The sequence below is a fragment of the Hibiscus syriacus genome, unplaced genomic scaffold (genome assembly GCF_006381635.1).
Source record: "Hibiscus syriacus cultivar Baekdansim isolate YM2019G1 unplaced genomic scaffold, ASM638163v2 tig00008386_pilon, whole genome shotgun sequence".
NCBI lineage: Eukaryota > Viridiplantae > Streptophyta > Magnoliopsida > Malvales > Malvaceae > Hibiscus > Hibiscus syriacus.
Genome location: NW_024062163.1, coordinates 186,856 through 200,357, shown reverse-complemented (window position 1 = coordinate 200,357; position 13,502 = coordinate 186,856). Strand labels below are relative to the sequence as shown.

The 13,502-nt window shown below is 38.5% G+C and overlaps 1 pseudogene; it reads left to right on the top strand.

The window, feature by feature from the left end:
• The first annotated feature begins 822 nt into the window (after window positions 1-822).
• On the top strand, window positions 823-2,863 carry LOC120202253 (annotated as a pseudogene).
• The last annotated feature ends 10,639 nt before the right edge of the window (window positions 2,864-13,502 follow it).

The window sequence follows — 13,502 nt, the reverse complement described above, 5'->3', positions numbered from 1 at the left end:
TGATAATAATAATAATAATAATAATAATAATAATAATAATAATAGTAATAATAATAATAATAATAATAATAATAATATGGGTAAAACATTAGTATCTTCATATATAATTCAACTTCTAAAAGGAATTTTATTCTTTTCATATTTTAATATATAAATTAACTTATCAACCATTTAGTTAAGTAGTAAGTAATTTGACACCGTTTAAATAGATATTGAATTCGATTTTTTTATATATATGCAAAAAAAATTTATTCGGAGACACATCCATCAAAATTAAGTGTAGGACAGAGGTCGGTCCAGATTATATCTATATCTATATATATGGGTTAGTGTTTACTTATATCCAGTGTAAAATTAATAGTTTTATATCTTTTTATAACCATTAGATTGAGAGAAATAAAAAAAATGAGATTAACCTCTTGATTTTTTTCAATGAAGATCTTAATTTTAACCTTTAATTTCTTTCGTTCAATGATCTTAACAAATATTTAAAACTTTTAATTTTACAATGGGTGTATATATACATATATCAACTTAATATTTGTTACATTACCGTAAATAATTTCAAAACTTAAATAATAATCCTTATGATAATTAAATCTTTGTTTATATTATTACTATTCTTAACACACTGTTAAATTATGAGTTTATAAATTAATTATTAGTCATATAATGGTATTTTATTAATTTTATTGATATTTTAAGTAAAGTATAATTAAAGTTGTTATCTGGCACATTACATAGTAAATCATTCCCGTACTTCGATGAGAAAGATTAGATTTAAGTTAATAATTTAGTGAATAAGTTGCATCATTGTATACGATGTTTACTAATCTTTCCCATCTCCTTTTCTTACAGTCGATCATACTCTTAGCTCCGATCATCACCGTGAAAGGTCAAGATGATTTCACTATCGAGGAAGCCACCATCGAGAGCATCCAGAGAGCTTTCGACGAGAACAAGCTCACATCACTGCAACTGGTGGATTTTTACTTGCACAGAATTGAGAACTTAAACCCCGTGCTTCGATGCGTACTTGAAATCAATCCCGACGCGAGAGTTCAAGCGGAGGAGGCTGATCGAGAGAGGAGAATTAACAGTCATCATGGTCGTTCGTTCATGCACGGCATTCCGGTGCTGCTTAAGGACTCAATAGACACGAACGATAAAATGAATACGACGGCAGGTTCATACGCTTTGCTGGGGTCTGTGGCTGGTCGGGACGCGGGAGTGGTTGAAAAGCTGAGGAAAGTTGGGGCTGTTATTTTGGGGAAGACGAGTCTTACGGAATGGTATTCTTTTAGGGCTTTGTTCAAAATTCCAAACGGCTGGTGTGCTCGAGGCGGCCAAGCCCAGGTAAATATTATTCACGGTTTCAACTTTTCCCTGTCTTCAACCTCATCGTTTCCGTGGTTTAGCGGTGGCTTTGGCTTTGCAGAATCCTTATGTTGCAGGGGGAGATACTTGCGGATCAAGCAGCGGATCAGCTATTTCCGTGGCGGCTAACATGGTGAGCGTTTCACTTGGGTCGGAGACTCATGGTTCTATAATCTGCCCAGCAGATTATAACTCTGTAGTGGGCTTCAAGCCAACCGCTGGACTCACTAGCCGGGCTGGTGTTATTCCCATCTCTTCGAGGCAGGACACAATTGGGTGTGCTTTTTCCTTTTCTTTTCAATCGACCAGAGATCATTGAAAAACATGCAGCCTATATTGACTGTAGTATACAAATATTTGGACTAAATGTGATGTAAATATCTTTTTTTTTATTATGATATAAAAGACCGATGGCGAGGTCTGTAGCGGATGCAGTTCATTTGCTAGATGCAATCGTCGGCTTCGACCCAAGAGACGGTGAAGCAACATCAGAGGCTGCTCGATTCATCCCCGATGGCGGTTATAAACCATTCCTCAACGAACATGGGATCATAGGAAAGAGGTTGGGGGGTTGTTAGACGTCCATTTTTTGACACCTTGAACAGATCCATTGTTTCAACATTTGAGAATCACCTGAATTTACTCAGGTATAGCAAATGTACTTTTTTTTGTTGACCGATTCATGTTTAATTGTACTTGAAGGCAATGCCAATGTCTTGTAGAGCAAGAGGGGCGGTCATAATTGATGATCTAGAGATACCAAATATTGATATAATTTCAGATCCTACAAGAAGTGGCGAGCTGATGCTAATGCAGGCTGAGTTCAAGAGTTCCCTAAATGAATACCTGAAAGAGCTTAGAGTCTCTTCTGTGAGATCACTTGCTGACATTATTGAGTTCAACCATGTTAACCCCAAGCTGGTACATATGAATATATGATATATATACACAAATTTTGTCAAGTGATTCAACTTGCTTATGCAAAGCTTCTTTACTAAAATATTTCCACTTTCCACTGTGTATGTGATGCAGGAAAAGCTTGAAGAGTATGGCCAACATACGTTTATCGAATCGGAGAAGACGAGTGGGATCGGGGAGAAAGAAAGAAAGGGTGGTGAATATCTGGAAAAGCTTTCACGGGATGGGTTTGAGAAAGTGATGAAAGAGCAGGATCTGGACGCATTGGTGGCGCCTGGAATATCACTGGCCATGACCGTGCTGGCCATTGGAGGGTACCCAGGGATTTCAGTCCCGGCCGGCTATCAAAGCAATGGGATGCCGTTTGGGATTTGTTTTGGAGGGTTGAAAGGCTCAGAACCGAAGCTAATTGAGGTGGCTTATGCATTTGAACAGGCTACCAGGCTAAGAAAACCTCCCTTTTCCGAATCGGTTGATCTTATCAGGGACTTTCACTTTGGAACTGTTTAATATATTTCAGGTTTCCTATGGAATTGCAAATGACAATTTTCTTCAGTATATTACAAACATGACATATGATAATTTTTAATAATTAAATGAACGATTGTTATCTTTAAATTTTTTCAATTCAAGTATAATATAGTAGCGATATTTAAATATTTATTATCAAATAGATTAAGGTTTTCAAACAAGTATTGCATTTTAGTCATCTTATACTAATTTATAAATAAAGAATACTGTTAGTATATCAAATACAATTTTTTTTATATTTATATTTTCATTAAGTTTTTACTTTGATTTAATTAATATGATCAATTAATTGAATATCAACTCAACTAAAAATTATCGTTTATCTAATGATATAATTGAAATAATTATTTTTTTATATTTGAAAAAAAATTGAACTCAAGCTAAAACATGAACTTTTAAATATATTAAAATTATATATATTATTTTTTGAATTACTCGTGAGATTTTTTAATCAAATATTAAATAATTTATTTTAACTCTTTAATAACTCGAGTCAACTCTAATCAATTTAAATATTAACAAAACTTTAATCAAATCAAACTCAAATAACTCAAGTGTTTTATTTCATTTACCATTCTAGTCACCGTCATACATAATTGAGTTTAGATCTTTGTGGACCCTCTTCTGTGGCTGTGGTTATTCCTTTCTTTATTGTTTTCTCCAATCAATTTCATAATTCGCTATCAATTAGCCTAGTGAAAATAGACCCTTACGGGTTATCTATTCAAGTTTGAGGATTGGTTCTAAATTTTATATAATATATAGGTCCAAAATATATATTTATGCAGAAAATAATTCATTTGATATCATCCATTAAATATACAAGTCCAATACATAAAATTTTATATTTATATTATTATTAAGTTTTTTACTTTGATTTAATTAGTATCATCCATTAATTGAATATAAACTCAATTAAGAATTATTATTTTTATTTAAATAACGCTTAATATAATCAAAATAATTGTTTTTTCATATTATATATATATATATATCTTTTATCACTCAACTTCTAATTATTATTGAATATTTTTATATAAAATATTTTTTGCCTATACAAATGTTACAAAATCTAGTATTAATAAATTAAACATGATAAATTGATAGTAAAAATGATGTCATAATTCTCTTGTAAGCTTTTGAGATTATTTAAGAACTCAAACCAAACGTTTAAATATAAGATAGAATGATTTTTCAGATTTTTTTTATAGATTTTTCGTACTATATTTATAGCTTAATAAAAAAATCATACAAATTTAAGCAATATATAAAGAGTATCAATTTTTTTTATCCGTGCTCGTCGGTGTTTGGTTCAGGATGAGGTAACTGGCGAGGTGTTACTTCAAGGTCGAGCAATTGGTGGCCTTTATGAGTTTAGGTATATGTTGCAATCAAATTAGCAAGCTGCAACTGAAGTTAATGTTGCGTTGGGTTCTTCCACTTTGTATTAGGTATGGCATGATCGCCTTGGTCATCCGTTCTTTGAGACTTTGTTACGAGTTTGTACTTAATGCAATATGACTTTGCCTAAAGGCTTCAATAAAAACACTTGCCCATATGTTCATCGCGTCAAATGGGAAAGAGTCACAAGCTTCCTTTTTTTGCTTCTTATTCAGTTTACTCTGAGTCATTTCAATTAGTATACACTGACCTATTGGGACCAACGCCTATTACTTCCAACAACTTCAAATACTATGTGTCTTTTGTCGATGCCTACTCCAGGCATACTTCGCTGTATATGTTAAAGACTAAAGACCAAGCTGTAAATGCTTTTCAGGTCTTCCAACGCATGGTTCGTACTCAATTTAATACCGAGATTAAGGCTGTGTAAAATGATTGGGGAGGAGAATTCCGCTCGTCTCCGGTTCTTCTCAAGTGTGGTATTCAACACCGTGTGATATGCCCGCATACTTCTCAGCAAAATGGCTTAGTCAAACGAAAACATCGTCGTGTCATTGAAATGGCGTTAACGCTTCTCGCTTGTGCTTCAATGCCTCTCGGGTACTTGTCGTATGCGGCTGTGACCGTTGTTCATTTGATCGGTTGCCTACGAGGGTACTTCGTGGGTTAACCCCGTTCTAGCAGTTGTTTGGCCATCAACCTGACTTTAGTTACTTCAAGATTTTCTACGGTCGTTTCAACCACACAAGTTGGCTTATCGGTCACAACCTTCGGTGTTCCTAGGTTACAGTCCTCAACATCCAGGCTATGGGAAGATCTGTGTCACGCCATGTAGTTTTTGATGAGACGATTTTTCCATTTGCTGATATTGGTTCTAAAACGGTTGCACCCAAAGTGGTCACTCTTCCTTCCTCAGGCTCTCTTTATCTTGTTCCAGGTGCGAGTCGTGTTTGTCAAATGTCCGGTGATCATGGTCCTTATCACAACACTCAATCATCTTTTGATTGTCCTCTTATCAATACTGATGTGTCAACTGCTAATCCTGGCAGTGATCCTGGGCTTAGTGTTACGAGTAGTTTGATTAGGGGTATTGCTCCAGAGCAGCAAGATGAGACTGCTCGTCTTTCTGATGACAATCCGGGTCTGAAGCAGCAGGATGAAACTACTCATCATTCTGAAGGTTCTCCAGGTGCTGTTACAGATGGCTTGGTTGGATGCACACAGAATGCACCTCGTGCGAAAGCCCCTAATCTTCACAATTGTCATCCTATGGTCACGCGCTGTAAGAGAGGCATCTTTAAGCCAAAAAGGTTTGTTACGTCGGTTGATGATGCTAGTGGGTATATCAAGCATATGACCATTAACCAAGCTTTGTCTCACCCTGAGTGGAAAGCTGTAGTGTTGGCTTAGTATGATATGTTGGTGAAGAATGACACTTTGGTGCTCAGTCGTCTTCCTGGTGACCACTCAATTATAAGATGCAAGTGGTTTTTCAAAGTCAAACAACATGTCGATGGATTAGTTGCCCGATATAAGGCTCGCTTGGTTGTTGGGGGGTTTTTCACAAGTGCCTAGCCACGATTTCACTGACACCTTTAGTCCCGTGGTTAGACAGACCACGATGAACGTTGTCTTGTCTCTAGCAGTCTCGAAATGCTGAAATCTTTATCAAGTCGACATCAACAATGCATTTTTTAATGGAGACATTGTTGGGAAATAAACCAAGTACAAGTAATTTCCCTATAACCAGATTAGTGAGAATGCAAAATAAAAGCTAAAAAATAATACCCGAAAATTGATAACGGAGTTCAGCCAATTGTGCTTACGTCTCCGGGCTGCTGCAGATCTTTGACTAAGAGAGAAAATTTACAGGTGTTTACAAAACACTCACTACTCACAAGAAAGCTCTCTAGTATAGGAAGAAAGAAATGTTTTGGGATGATTTTGAAGCTAAATGGGTAAGGGTATTTATAGTATAAACTTAGGGACTAATCTTTGAAAATACCCTAAAGTGCAATGACTAAAGTGAATTTACCCATTCCTATTTTCAACAAACATCTACCAAAATTTTACCAAACTTTGAAAAACATTTTTCAAAGAAACATTTACCAAACTTTGAAAAAACATTTTCCAAAGTTGGTTGCCAAACTTTGAAACTTTTAACAATCTCCCACTTGAAGACTGATTTTAATATGTCTTCACACCTCGATCAATGCAGCAGCATGTCTGGTCTTGTTATTCTAGCATGCCAACTGAAGTTGAACACAACTTCAGTTTGTCCGTAGTCACCGTCTTTGTCAACATGTCTGCCGGATTTTGAGCTCCACTAATCTTTTCAAGTTTCAAAATCCCATCTTCCAAAAGAGACCGGATAAAATGATATCTCAATTGTATGTGCTTTGTCCTGGAATGAAAAGACAGATTCTTTGCTAGATGGATAGCACTTTGACTGTCGCAATACAAGATATTGTTTTCTTGTTTCTTGCCTAACTCTTCCAAGAAACTTTGGAGCCAAACCATCTCCTTGCTGGCTTCCGTAACAGCGACATATTCTGTTTCAGTTGTGGAGAGAGCAACTATCTTCTGTAGTTGAGAAACCCAACTCACTGCAGTTCTTCCTAGAGTATAGACATACCCTGTAGTGCTCCTTCTGATGTCGACATTTCCGGCTAAGTCAGCATCTACATAGCCTGTCAGTATCATATCTCCACATTTGAAACAAAGTGTTTTGTTTGTGGTACCCCGAAGATATCTGAGGATCCATTTGACTGCTTCCCAGTGTACCTTGCCCGGTTCATGTACCTGCTAACAACTCCCACTGCATGAGCAATATCTGGTCTGGTACAAACCATGGCATACATCAGACTTCCAATTGCTGAGGCATACGACACCTTCACCATGTGTGCACGTTCTTCCTCCGTTTTTGGTGATTGGTCTTTAGAGAGTCTGAAATGAACACCTAAAGGTGTACTTACTGGTTTAGCATCTTGCATGTTGAACCTGGAGAGTACTTTGTTGATGTACTCAGCCTGTGATAACATCAAAGTCCCCGACTTTGTGTCTCTCTTGATCCTCATCCCAAGAATCTGCTTTGCAGCGCCCAGATCCTTCATAGCAAATTGCTTCAACAATTTTTGCTTCAAGTTTATGATCTCTTGCATGTTTGAGCCTGCAACGAGCATGTCATCAATGTACAACAATAAAATAATGAAACTATTGTCGAACCTCTTGATGTAGCAACAATGATCTGCTTGGCATCTGGTAAAACCACTGCTACTCATGAAACTATCGAACTTCTTGTACCACTGTCTAGGAGCTTGTTTTAAACCATACAAGCTCTTCTTCAACCTGCATACCAGGTTTTTCTTGCCTGCCTCTATGAAGCCTTCTGGCTGCCTCATATAGATCTCTTCCTCCAAATCACCATGAAGGAAAGTTGTCTTTACATCTAACTGCTCAAGATGTAAATTCTCCGCAGCTACAATTTTCAACACCAGTCTGATTGTAGACAGTTTTACGACTGGAGAGAAAATTTCATTGTAGTCAATACCTTCTTTTTGCTGAAAACCTTTGACAACCAATCTTTCTTTGTAGCGTTTTCTCTCATCATGTTATTATTTGATCCTGTAAATCCACTTGTTATGGAGCGCTTTCTTGCCTGGTGGTAATTCAGCTAATTCTCACGTCTGATTTGACATAAGCGAGTCAATCTCATCTTTCATGGAAGACTCCCACTTGACTGAATCCTCCACCTGCATTGCTTCATCATAGCACTCTGGTTCACCATTGTCAGTCAGCAACAAATAGTGCAAAGAAGGCGAATACTGTTGGGTTGGTTTAGGAATTCTGGAGGAGCGTCTCAGTTCTGGTGTGTGTGGTTCTTCTTGAACTGCTTCAGGATTGATTTGAACATCATTTCCAGAAATCTCCTCGAACTCAGCAAATTCCTTTGTTTTAGCTTCGGTATTACTTGATTCTACGGTTGACCTATCTTTGTACATCACATTTTCATTGAAAATGACGTCTCTGCTTCTGATGATCTTTCGATTTTCGTAGTCCCAAAATCGGTAACCGAACTCATCACCACCGTAACCAACAAAGACGCATTTGTTGGACTTGGCATCAAGTTTACTTCTTTCAGAAGAGTTTATGTGTACATAAGAAATACAACCAAACACTCTTAAGTGTGAAAGGTTTATTTCTTTCTTGCTCCAAGCTTCCTCTGGTATTCCGCCATCCAAAGGAACTGAGGGCCCACGGTTGATCAGGTAAGCTGCAGTGTTGATAGCTTGAACCCATAGAAATTTGGGCAATCCGGCAAGTATCCTCATGCTTCTGGCACGTTCATTCAGAGTTCTGTTCTTGTGCTCTGCTACGCCATTCTGCTGCGGTGTTATGGGAACTGTTGTCTCCATCTTGATCCCATTGTTTGCGCAGAAATCTCTGAAACTACTGTCTCTGTACTCTCCTCCATTGTCAGACCTCAATCGCTTGACTTTCAAACCAGTCTCATTTTCCACCATGGCCTTCCATTTTCTGAAGGTATCAAATACTTCTGATTTCTTCTTCAGAAATTAAACCCACACCTTCCTTGTTGAATCATCGATGAATGTGACATAATATAGTGAGCCTGCAAGAGATGGAACAGGGGATGGTCCCCATACATCAGTATAAACCAATTCTAACCTTTCTGCCTTGGGAGTCTTGCCAATCTTTGTAAAACTGACTTTCTTTTGTTTTCCAAAGATTCAATCCTCGCATAGTTCGACATCTACATTCTTTAGATCCGGCAGCTTCCTTTTTGACAAAAGTATCTTCATTCATTTCTCGCTCATATGGCCGAGCCTTTGGTGTCATATGTTTGATTTTCCATCAGCATCTGCTACTGCAATGATATTCTCTAAATTTGAGGTTACATAGAGAGTACCGGTCTTCTTACCACGAGCAATGACGAGTGCTCCTTTGGTAATCTTCCATTCACAGCCTGAAAAAGTTGTACTATATCCTTCTCCATCAAGTTGTCTAACAGAAATCAGATTTCTTTTGAGGTCAGGAATATGTCTCACTCCTGTCAGCTTCCAGGTGGTCTGGTTTGGCAGCTTTAGTCGGATGTCTCCTTTTCCGACGATCTTCAAGGTTTCATCATCAGCTAGATGAACCTTCCCAAAATCACCACTGACATAGTTCTCCATGATTTCTCGGCATGGGGTGGAGTGGAAAGATGCCCCTGAATCCAAGATCCATGATTCAATCAGACTGTTGACGCTTAAAATCATGGCATCACCTGTCTCCTCCATCATGTTGGCAGATTCCTGTGCGCCGGTATTTTTCTTCGGTTCTCGGCAATCTCTTTTGAAGTGACCCTTCTTGCCGCAATTATAACAGGTAAAATCTTTATTTCCTGTTCTTGATTTGCCCCTTCTGGATTTTGATCTGCCACGATTTGAATTTATTTCTGAAGTTCTCCCTCTAGACTCCGTGTGCAAGGCTGAGGAGGTTGATGCTTCACCCGATTCTCTTTGTCGAATTTCTTCACTCAATACCAGATCCCGAACATCGTCGAATTTTAATTTGATGTTTCCCGACGAACTGCTGACTGCTGTAACAGTAGCATTCCAACTGTCTGGTAGAGATGATAAGAGAATTAAAGCTCGAACTTCATCATCGAACTCAATTTCCACTGAACTCAACTGGGTTGTGATTGTGTTGAGTTCATTTAGGTGTTGTGCCACCGATACCCCTTCCGCCATCCGCAAATTGAATAATCGCCTCATCAAATGAACTTTGTTTGAGGCCGATGGCTTCTCGTACATACTGGAGAGAGCCGCCATAAGACCCGCCGTGATCTTTTCCTTTGCTATGTTAAAAGCAACATTGCGGGATAACGTCAGTCGGATAACTCCGAGGGCTTGTCTGTCGAGAAGAGTCCAATCTTCATCCTTCATGCCCTCTGGTTGCTTTCCTGAGAGAGGTTGATATAGATTTTTCTGGTACAAAAAATCTTCAATCTGCATCTTCCAAAAGCCAAAGTCCGCACCATCGAACTTTTCAATTTTCACCTTCCTTTCATCTACAGTCATCGCTCCCACTCGAATCTGGCTTCATTTGGATCGTTTCTGACAATTCTTGCGAATCACCGTGTATTAGAACACCACCGTCGACAAACTCGTATCGCCGACCGAATTTCACTATTCACGAAATTCACTATTCACGTGAATAGTAATTAATAGTAACCTCGCAGAAAATTTGACAAAATTCACAACCAAAAGCTCTGATACCAGTTGTTGGAAAATAAATCAAGTACAAGTAATTTTCCTATAACCAGATTAGTGAGAATGCAAAATAAAAGCTGAAAAATAATACCCGAAAATTGATAACGGAGTTCAGCCAATTGTGCTTACGTCTCCGGGCTGTTGCAGATCTTTTACTAAGAGGGAAAATTTACAGGTGTTTACAAAACACTCACTACTCACAAGAAAGCTCTCTAGTATAGGAAGAAAGAAATGTTTTGGGATGATTTTGAAGCTAAATGGGTAAGGGTATTTATAGTATAAACTTAGGGACTAATCTTTGAAAATACCCTAAAGTGCAATGACTAAAGTGAATTTACTCATTCCTATTTTCAACAAACATCTATCAAAATTTTATCAAACTTTGAAAAACATTTTTCAAAAAAACATTTACCAAACTTTAAAAAATTATTTTTCAAAGTTGGTTGCTAAATTTTGAAACTTTTAACAGACCTTGGTGAGGAGCTGTATATGGCACAGTCCCCAGATTTTGAACATGCTGCTAATGATGGCTGTCGGCTTGTGTGTAAATTGAAGAAGGCGTTGTACGGCCTGAGACAAACTCCACAGATATGGTATTCGAAGCTGAAGCAGTTTCTTGTTGAGCTAAGATTTCGTGGCTCAACTGCAGATGCTTTCCTTTTGTTAAAAGTGAAACTGGTGTTTGCACGATAATTCTCGTTTATGTTGACGACGTTATCGTCACTAGCGAGTCCCCTGATGCGATGGAGCATGTTGTTCAACATCTCAGCAAACGATTCTCCTTGAACTATTTGGGTGCTCTTCATCACTTCATTGGGAATTGAGGTTCGGCGAAGTCTTGAGCGACTTGTCTTGCGTCAGCATAAGTTCATCCGAGAACTTCTCGAGAAAGTTTACATGAGCAGTGCCAAACCAGCTCCCACCCCATGGCTGTCTCTCTGAAGCTTACGCGTGATTCTGGCAGGTTGCTTGATGATGCTCAGAATTACCGTAGTGTGGTAGGGTCTCTGCTGTATCTGAGTCATAGCAGATCGGACATAGCCTGTAGCATGAACCGGGTAGTTTAGTACAAGCATCGTCTGTGTGAAGGTCACTGGACTGCAGTTAAACAGATATTGAGATATTTGAATGGCATGGTTGATTTTGGCTTAGTGTTACAGATGTCCATGTCCGGTGAAGAAAGTTGCATTGTCGCATTTGTTGATACAGATTGGGCGAGTAGTGTGGATGACCGACGTTCCATTTCTGGGTGCTGCGTGTTTTTAGGCTATAATCTTATTTTTTTGGAGCTAAAAAAAGGTGGCAAGGTCAACAATCGAAGTTGAATATAGAAGCGTTCTCTGAGGTTGTTTGGATAAAATCTTATAATTTCAAAATAAAATTTATTTTTTACTCATTTTGATTTGATTAAAAAGTTTTAAAAATTTGTTTTAATAAAATGCCAAATTTTTTTGATATATCAAAACGGACCGGCTGAATACAAACCACCCACACCAACCATCTAACACAGGAGGCAAAAGTTCACTTCACTAACCCATCTCAAAAACACTTAAGAGTTCAATTCTAGAAAAAACAACACCATTATCCTCTACCTGGCTAATGAAATTTTCACAATAATTTCAAAATCATTTCTTTAACTCACCATTGTGCCTCTCTAAGAAACTACCGAATTGATTAATAGAATGGCTCCTACAGAAAGCTTCCTTCATTACAAAACTGAGAGTGACCAAAATTATGCTTGGTAATAGACCTTGTTACCTCGACAATCAAAATATCTTGAAAAGCATCGGTTCCGATCATTTTCTGATCAAATTTATCGGTGATCACCACTACAGGAATACTATCGAGCTATGCATCGGCAAGACCACTCACTATGTTTGTTGCCCCGGGTCCGGAAGTTGCGATACAAACGCCGGGACGGCCGGAGGAGCGCGCGTAACCCTCGGCGGTGAAGATTCCTCCTTGTTCGTGTCGTGGAAGGACATTTCAGATTAATTTGGATCGGGTTAAAGACTGGTGGATCTCCGCTGAAGCTCCACCAGGGTAAGCAAACACGTGTTTGACCCCTTCATGCTAGGGGGCTTTCACGAGGATATCAGCGCCCTTTTTAGGCTCGTCAGGGGAATAACGGGAAACAAAATCACGGAGAGGAGCTGTAGTTGGGGTGACAGTGACGGCGGCGGTGGGGGGTCCGAGAGTGGAGTTTGACTGTAAAAGAGTGCCGGAATTGACGAGGGAACGAGAAGTGTGTGTCATACGCGTCCTGATATTGCATTTGATGCGCATAAGGTGTCGCAGTATATGCAGGAACCTTGTCAAGCTCAATGGGTAGCAGTTAAAAGGATATTTCGTTATCTCAATGGTATTTTGGATTTTGGGCTATGGTTTGGTCCTCAAACTGATAGTTTATCTCTTTGTGGTTTTACAGATGGGGACTGGAGAAGTGATCCTAACGATCATCGTTCTGTCTCGGGTTACTGTGTTTACTTTGGGAAGCATCTGATCACATGGAGTTCTAAGAAACAACGCACGATTTGTCGATCAATGGCGGAAGCTGAGTATCATAGCTTAGATAATGCTACTTTTGAGGTGTTGTGGGTGAAGGCTATTCTTGAGGAGATGAATGTGGATTTTTCTTCTTTACTCGAGGTCTGGGATAATACTAGCACTGTGGCAATGTCTGCCAATCCAGTTCTACATGCTAAAGTCAAACATGTATATATAGGTGTTCATTTTGTGCATGAGAAAGTCATGAATCTACTGCTGGATGTTAATTATGTACCAACTCAATACCAGATTGTTGATGTTCTAACTAAACCTCTTCCATCTGCCAGGTTTAAAGTTCTACGTGATGACTTCAAGTTGTATCGTTAAATCTGCTATGAGGTTTTTTTTTTTTTTTCGTTCAGTGGTCAAGAAGAGGGGTGAATATTGTAGTGGTTTTTTTTCTTTTTGCTGTCAAAGGTCAAGAACCGTGGTGAATATTGAAGTATTGGTATGGTT